Source organism: Leopardus geoffroyi, chromosome E2, assembly GCF_018350155.1.
Source record: "Leopardus geoffroyi isolate Oge1 chromosome E2, O.geoffroyi_Oge1_pat1.0, whole genome shotgun sequence".
NCBI classification, from domain to species: Eukaryota; Metazoa; Chordata; class Mammalia; order Carnivora; family Felidae; genus Leopardus; species Leopardus geoffroyi.
Genome location: NC_059335.1, coordinates 6,493,683 through 6,502,299, shown reverse-complemented (window position 1 = coordinate 6,502,299; position 8,617 = coordinate 6,493,683). Strand labels below are relative to the sequence as shown.

General features: G+C 42.5%; 1 pseudogene; it reads right to left on the bottom strand.

The window, feature by feature from the left end:
- Positions 1-5,707: 5,707 nt before the first annotated feature.
- On the bottom strand, positions 5,708-7,394 carry LOC123578011 (annotated as a pseudogene).
- Between the last annotated feature and the right edge of the window lie 1,223 nt (positions 7,395-8,617).

Below are 8,617 nucleotides of genomic sequence, written 5' to 3'. Positions count from 1 at the left end.
TGGTAAAATATACATAACTTAAAATTTACACTTTGATACTTTTTATAAAGTAAGCTCTATGCCCAACATATGACTGTAAGTCCTAAACCTCAGATCAAGAGTTGCACACTCTACCTACTGACCCAGCCAGACCCTCACCATTTTTATCATTTACAAGTATACAGTGACGGGGCACCTGGGTGGCGCAGTCGGTTAAGCATCCGACTTCAGCCAGGTCACGATCTCACGGTCTGTGAGTTCGAGCCCCGCGTCGGGCTCTGGGCTGATGGCTCAGAGCCTGGAGCCTATTTCCGATTCTGTGTCTCCCTCTCTCTCTGCCCCTCCCCCGTTCATGCTCTGTCTCTCTGTCCCAAAAATTAAAAAAAAAAAACAAAAAAACAAAAAACAAAAAACCAAGTATACAGTGACAATAAGTACATTCCCATTATTTAATGTGCAGCTGTCATCACTATCCATTTATGGACCTTTTCCCACATCTCAGCCCTAAAACTCTATACCCATCAAACAATAACTTCCCATTTTCCCTCCCCCTAGTTCCTGACAACCATGATTTTACTTTGTATGAACTTGACCTCTCCAGGTACTTCATTTAAGTGGAATCATCCAGTATTTGTGCTTTGTGTCCGACTTCTTTGATGTAGCATAATGTCCTCTGAGTTCATCCAGGTTGTGGCCTATATCAGAATTTTGTTCTTTTATAAAGCTGAATAATACTCGAGTGTGTGTGTGTGTGTGTGTGTGTGTGTGTGTGTGTGTGTACACACCATATTTTGTTCATTCATCGATAGACATTTGGTTTGTTTCCATGTTTTGGCTATTGTGAATAATGCTGCTTTGAGCATTGGTGTAAAATATGCTTGAATTCCTGCTTTCCATTCTTTTGGGTATATACCCAGAAATGAAATTGCTGGATCACGTGGTAATTTTATGCTTAATTTTGTGAGGAGCTGCCGTGCTATTTTCTATAGCCGCTGCACCATTTTACATTTCCACAAACAGTGCTCATGTGTTCAAATTTCCCTATGTTCTCACAGAACTTTTTTTTTTTTTTTGCTTTTGTAAGTAGCACTTCTAATGGGTATAGCTCATTGTTTTGATTTGCATTTCCTTGGTGACTAATGGCATTGAGTGTCATTTCATGTGCTTGTTGGCCATCTGTGTGCTGTTTTAGAGAAATATCTGTTTAATCCTGTAGCCATTGAAAAAAATCTTCTAATGTTTATTTATTTCTGAAAGAGACAGAGAGAGAGCGAGCGTCAGAGGGGCAGAGAGAGAGGGAGACACAGAATCTGTGGCAGGCTCCAGGCTCTGAGCTATCAGCACAGAGCCCGACCCAGGGCTCAAATCCATGGACCACGAGATCATGACTTGAACCAAAGTCAGACACTGAACCGACTGAGCCACCCAGGCACCCCTAGCCATTTATAAACTGTGTTTCTGTTTTGTTGTTCAGTTATAAGAGTTCTTTATATTTTGGATACTACCCTCTGATCAGATATATGATTGGCAAGTGTTTTCTTCCTTCCTGTTGGGTGTCTTTTCACTCTCTTGATAGTATTTTTGATGTACAAAGGTTTTTAATCATGATGAAGTACAGTTTATATAGGTTTTCTTCTGTGTCTTGTGCTTTTGCTGTCATGTCTATGAAACCACGATCAAATCTGAAATCATCACGATGGACCTTTATATTTTCTTTTGACGTTCATAGATTTAGCTCTTATATTTTACCATGTTTGCCCATCACCTCTCCATTGCCATTATTCCCTTTGTTACCATTACACCCTGTATACCTTTTCCACCCAGATCCTAATAACTAACTCTCTTACTCCTAACTTCCCTGCACACTTAATCCCCTCATAATCTTAAACCTGGCCTTGCACTTTAACTCCTGAGCAGCACTGAACACCCTTTTGCCTTTTATCCTCTTCCTGTGTGTTGTCTGTACCCCACACCTCCAGGTCCTCACATCACCCTGCTATCCTGTTCTCCCACTTCCTTTGTGCCTCCTTCTTATCCTACTATATCACATACGCACATGCTGTCACTTTCCAAACTCTACAGTTGTAAACATTAGCCACTGATTGTTTCCAGTGAATGCCCACAGGTAGGAGTGTTCGCAGAGATCAGATCAAAGATCTGAGATCAGAGATCTGTGTCAGATCAAAGAGAGACAAACCATGAGATGTATATTTCCAGCAAGCTAACAGATAAGTTAAACAGTGAAAATTTTCTGGGGTTGGGCTTTTGAGGAGTTCCGGAGACATTCTTGCCCCCTCCAGTGGCTGCTAGTTTGCTGATTTTCAGTGTTACTCTAGTTGCTAGGTGGTTGTTTTTCAAGACTACCATGGAGCTCAAGAGATGAGGTTAGGGTTTGGACAAGTTACCGTGCCGGAAACCTCAGTGTGGTTTGATGGTGGATTTAATCAGCTGGTCAGCAAGGGGGAGATGATTAGCTTCTAACCAGGGCCTCCCAACTGGGAGGCTCAAGACAGCACACAAAAAATTATATCAGTATCCCCACGGTTCAGCATAGCTGATTTGAACCTTGGGGAGCCAACTTGATCTCTCTGCTCATCTCTGGACATCCATTTATTTCACTTCTTTTCTCCCATCATGAAAACATTGTGCTTGGGGTAACTCTGTCTATTCTACACATGACCCAGATATCAGCGGGGGTCTAACTTCATCCTTTGGAGATCTCGAGTTTTACCTGACCAGTTCTATAACCTTGAAAGGCTAAAGGTTTCCCAGGAATTTGTGCTTATTTCCAGGAGTTTACATTATCAGGATCTTCTGTGTTCTCACCTCAACCTTCCCCATAAATGGAGACAGTGCTGTGTATAAGGACAGGCATCAAAGTGAAGGCCCCAGTGAACATTCCCAAAAGAATCCACTTACACAGAAAAACATCTGTGGCCTGTATGGATTTTAAAAAGACATTGTAGGGGCGCCTGGGTGGCGCAGTCGGTTAAGCATCCGACTTCAGCCAGGTCACGATCTCGCGGTCCGGGAGTTCGAGCCCCACGTCGGGCTCTGGGCTGATGGCTCAGAGCCTGGAGCCTGTTTCCGATTCTGTGTCTCCCTCTCTCTCTGCCCCTCCCCCGTTCATGCTCTGTCTCTCTCTGTCCCAAAAATAAATAAACGTTGAAAAAAAAAATTAAAAAAATAAAAATAAAAAGACATTGTAAAAATGAGAGAAAGGTACTATGGTACACTATGGCAAAGAATTGATACCTTTTAACTGAAAAAAATGTTAATGTTTATTCATTTTTGAGAGACAAAGACACAGCGTGAGTGGGAGAGGGGCAGTGAGAGAGGGGGACACAGAATCAGAGGCCGTCAGCATAGAGCCTGACACAGGGCTCAGACCCATGAACTGCAAGATCATGACCTGAGGTGAAGTTGGGTGCTTGACCAGCTGAGCCACCCAGGTGCTCAGTATCATCTTTTAGTAGTTGTTTTTCTTCCATGGTCCTTCCAGGCTGCTCTGCCTAGGAGGTGTCTTGGTCTTTGCCCTCTTCCTATGCAGTGCTGGTCCTGCTCTTCTCTCTGTCATGTCATCAGCCTGCCCAAACAACCTACATTCTTCTACATTTAGATAGGGATCAGTTGGCTCTTTCAAGTCTCTGTCCTGACCTGAACACCTAAAGTTATTGTGATTTAGAGAGTAGGTAAGCTTTTGCTTCAGTATAATCCAACTTTTAAATTTTTTTTTTCAACGTTTATTTATTTTTGGGACAGAGAGAGACAGAGCATAAACGAGGGAGGGGCAGAGAGAGAGGGAGACACAGAATCGGAAACAGGCTCCAGGCTCTGAGCCATCAGCCCAGAGCCTGACGCGGGGCTCGAACTCACGGACCGCGAGATCGTGACCTGGCCGAAGTCGGACGCTTAACCGACTGCGCCACCCAGGCGCCCCTAATCCAACTTTTATTTTTTTTTATTTTTTATTTTTTTTATTTTTATTTTTTTTAATTTTTTTTTCAACGTTTATTTATTTTTGGGACAGAGAGAGAGCATGAACGGGGGAGGGTCAGAGAGAGAGGGAGACACAGAATCGGAAACAGGCTCCAGGCTCTGAGCCATCAGCCCAGAGCCCGACGCGGGGCTCGAACTCACGGACCGCGAGATCGTGACCTGGCTGAAGTCGGACGCTTAACCGACTGCACCACCCAGGCGCCCCGAACTTTTAAAGAGTTCTATCTATTTATCTTCTATCATTTATGTGTTTCTCTCTGGATCTATCTTTTGTTTGTTTTGGGTGACAGCTATGGTTATTTCAGGAATAGTGAGTGTTTGAGATTAGCCTGCAACTCATTTTTATTCCATTCCATTCCATTCCATTCCATTCCATTACATTACATTCCATTTTGTACATATAGAGGGACTGTGAGCAGGAGAGAGGGTACAGAGAGAGGGAAAGAGAATCTTAAACAGGTTCCAAGCTTAGCACAGAGCGTGACATGGGCCTCGATCCTATGACGCTAGGATCATCACCCGAGCCGAAATCAAGTGTTGGACACTCAACTGACTGAGCCACCCAGGCACCCCTGGCCTGTAACTCTTATAGCTACTGGCAAAAAATGTGAGATTTACAGATGAAAACAAAACACTTTATTGCTCAAGGCATAGCAGGCAGCATGAACATCCTGATAGCAAGTTTCTCTTGGCTCCCTTCCTTGTCCTGACCTTATTCCAATCATGGTGATGCCGAGGGGCCCAGATGAGTGCTACACATGCAGTGTGTTTGCATCACAACCGTGGAGGCCTGAGTACAGCAAAATGAGATCTTTTAAAGAGAACTGCTAACACACCTGTTGTACTCTTTTCCATGAGGAAGACATTATCTTTGTTCCCTGTACAGCAAATAAGTCACCCTAATGTTCCAGAGAGTGACATGGTCCCTGTCTTCCAAGGACCTTTTCTAAACACACATAAGGAAACGGTCTAGAAGAAAAGCTGTCCATACTTTTGTTCATAAGACATGAACATAATGAGAAACCCATGGTAGACCTGTCTTCCAACGATATCCAGCAGTCATTTCTGGACTGTATTAGCTCCTGGCAGAATTTCCCATGAATTTGTCACTCGTTCAAGTGCTCTGATTAATCAGGACAAGGCTGTTGCCAACATTGAGGCTGGAGTTCTCTGTTGTCCAGCAAGAGAGTGGATGCAGAATTGAATACGAGAGAGGCTAATGTCAGGGAAGAGACAACAGCCCTGAGTAAGGGTCTTTGCTCCATATTTATCAGGATCAAAGGACTTACAAACGTGACGGACATGCAGAAAGAGACAATAAAACAGTGATCATTAACTCGTGTGTGTGAGAGAGGGGGGGTTTTGAAGGTATTTGGTGTTAGGAGTTAGGGTCAAGACAAATCAAAGTCCTGGCATTGAGTAGACGGGCCGTTTATTGCAGGCACCAGGCACCTTGTCTGTTTATCTTGTTTTTTCTAGGGGCTAAGATAGGGCATGCTACCTCAGGGTGAACAAGGTATTTTTCTCGCTAATTAGCTCTGCTGCAGTGGCTTTCTGCCTATTCCTGGTCTCAGACGCTTTTGTCTTGTGACAGCGGCTTCCTCTCTCTGCTTTGTTCTATGCTGTGGGCACTTTTGCCCTCTGGTGGCTTTCCATCCTAAGCCTTGTTAACCCATTGGTGCAAGCTCAGAGAATTCTTAAACTTATTCGCCACATGAGGCTACCCTGATTCATTCACCTTGACTATGCTTATGTAGTGTCCTCATTCAGGCATCTGAGGATCCCAAATACTTATAGGCTCCACCTTAGAAAGATATGTGTCTTCTCTTTAGGATTCTGTATTGCCTTTTTGTGTCTGGTGAGAATAAACAATTGAGTTTTATGCAAAAACATAGCATTTACATTTTTCTGGTAAGAGTAGGGGATTTTGTGTTTCTTACCCTCACAAAGCAGATGCCGGTTATAGTAGGAACTCATCTCATAAGCAGAAAGGGGCTGACAGTTGGAAAACATATAGAAGTTAGGGCAGAGGTGTTTATTAACCACCATGTAGGATTATAAATAAAAGCAATATAAACATGAGAGATGAAGGTTATGATGTAAAAAGACACAAAGGTGCTCACCAGGATGTGGGTGCTCTGGGTGGCTCTGGACTTAGCAGAGGATCTGGGGGAGACATTAGTGCTTCGAATGTGCTGGACCCGCTGCTTATGTCTGTGCAGGAAGAAAATCATGGAGTCACTGGCCCAGATTGTGAGCCCACACAAGCAAGCTTCAGGAAATACTATCAACACTGCATATACGGAAACTGTGATTGTCTCATGATTGAATGTAGAACAGTATTCAAAATCCCTTTTCTTTGTGATGTTCTGCTCCTCCGTTTCCCAGACACATACAACGCATACAGAAGAATGATAAAATTTGCTATCAGGCACATGATCCAACAGAGGGAAATGGAGAAGCCAATGTACTTTGGGGCTTTGACTTTAAGCTCCTTCAAACAGGAGTTCATGGGGCTGATCATGATGGTCTGGAAGACACTCAAGAGGCAGGTGCTGCTAATGAACACCCTCCCGCCCACTTTCTGAACTTATGAAAGAAGTTTACATCCCAAATAATCGAAGAAATATTTCAATCCCAGAGCTGCCAATGCATGGGCAGCTCCTTTAGAGAGAATGCCCAGGGAGTTGGATACAATCAAGTGCTTCAGAACCAATTCTGTGGGTCTCAACCTGCCTTCAGTGTGGTAATAGATAATGGTGAAGAAGAGAGACATTGCCCAGGATTCCAACTATTGTCTGTGATAAGAATAGTATTACTATTGCCAAATCCCTAGAAGCTATTTTGCCATTCAACACATTTTCCTTTATATTAGAGCAACAGTCATTCCTGGGAACAAAAAGACTCATTGAAAATGTTGACATCAAGAGCAACTTTGGTGGTTTGCTCCTGTGGGATTGCCAGAGACTTAAAGAGGCAGGAGATGGAGAGAAGTGCCAGGATATTCCATGGAAAAGTCAGCTTAGTATATGCTTTATACAACATTTTCAGAAAACTGAAATTTGCTATCTACATTGGAAAAAGCACAATGTGAATCATTAGATACATCATGGGATAAATCAATTCTGAATCTATTATTGATTTAAATATTAAAGAGAAAAATGTGAAGCCTCATTACTTGAGCTGATCAGAATGGCTGGAGATGCTTAGGAGACCAGTGGTGCCATTGGAAACGCTCTGTCAACATTGCGTGGATAGAAAACAAAGTTACATTCCGAAGCATTGAGGAAGTGTTTCTCTGTTTTTGTCTTCGAATACCTTTAAGGAGAATGGTCAGAAGGTGGGTGCCAACAGGTACTTGCAGATCAGAACTGTGGACCTGAATCTGTAATGAAGGTGGAAAAGGAAAAGATGGCAGTAAGGAAGAGAGAAAGTGCCCGGAATCCCTGTATGGTCTGTGCTAAGTGGACCATTCCTATTGGCAAATGCTTTGATGCCAATCAGTCAGTTCCCAGTGACTGATCATCATCTTGAGAGCTTGAAGAGCCTGCCTGAGCACTCATCGTGTGGACAATATTAATCATAGCAAATAAAGTCCAAGATTTTCATTGAGAAATAATTAAGTTTTTGTGGTTATTGTTAAGGAGATTCCAAGAGTTCAAGTTAAAATATTTATACAGCATTACTTTGCATGATTCGTCCTATCATGCTGTACCTCTGGTATTTTGGTAGGTCTTAATACCTGAATGAGGTACGCATTGGCATTGCATAATTTTCATTGTACAGAAAATGAGAATTTTGGTACACAGAGGTTGAGCAATCGAGCGATCTGTCTAAATTCACCCCAGAGTGGGGACCAGAAGTTGACAGTGAAGTTTTCATAGACTGTGCTCTGACCACTGTGCTCCACTAACCAACTATGTCAGCTGTGCCTTGACATAATTCACCTCTCTCTTTAGGTTTAGACCTTGATATTGTAGTTTACATCATTGGGAAGTTTTGTTTGTAACAGGTTTCCATTTCTATTTAATTACTTGTTGTATAATTCAATGTGACATATGAATGAAGTTTTGAGGATTCTACTAAAACACAGATCCATTAATCACAGCATCATCCTAAAGTAACCTGCCCTTGCACAAGTTGGATTTTATCAACACAAGATTGTGTCACTCTTAACTTTGGCAGCAGAAAGCCTTGTTTGCTGTCCTGCTGGAACACAGATACAATGGACATTAGGGAACAATGTCACTTTGTTCCTAAATCATGATGCATGAAACACTAATATGTGATAAAACATGGCAGGCCAGACGCCAAATAATTACTTATTTCAGATCACATACTCCTTAGTTTTTTAATGCACAAGTTAGTGTAACTACTAGCTATGGGGCAGGATTTGTGCAGTGCGGTAAACTACAAGAGACATACATAACATGGAATGTGACATTTTATGCACAGTAAAAGTTGATCATAGAGACGTGAGTAGTGAGCTTGGGATTGAGGTTAGAATATAGTTAAATCAGAGAGAATAATATACATGCATTAGGTCCTCCCAAGTGTTTTCTGAAACCATAATGAGTGAGTTCACTTTTCCCCAAATGCTGCTTCCCTAACTTGAAGCAGGAAAGCAGTCTCATGGTAA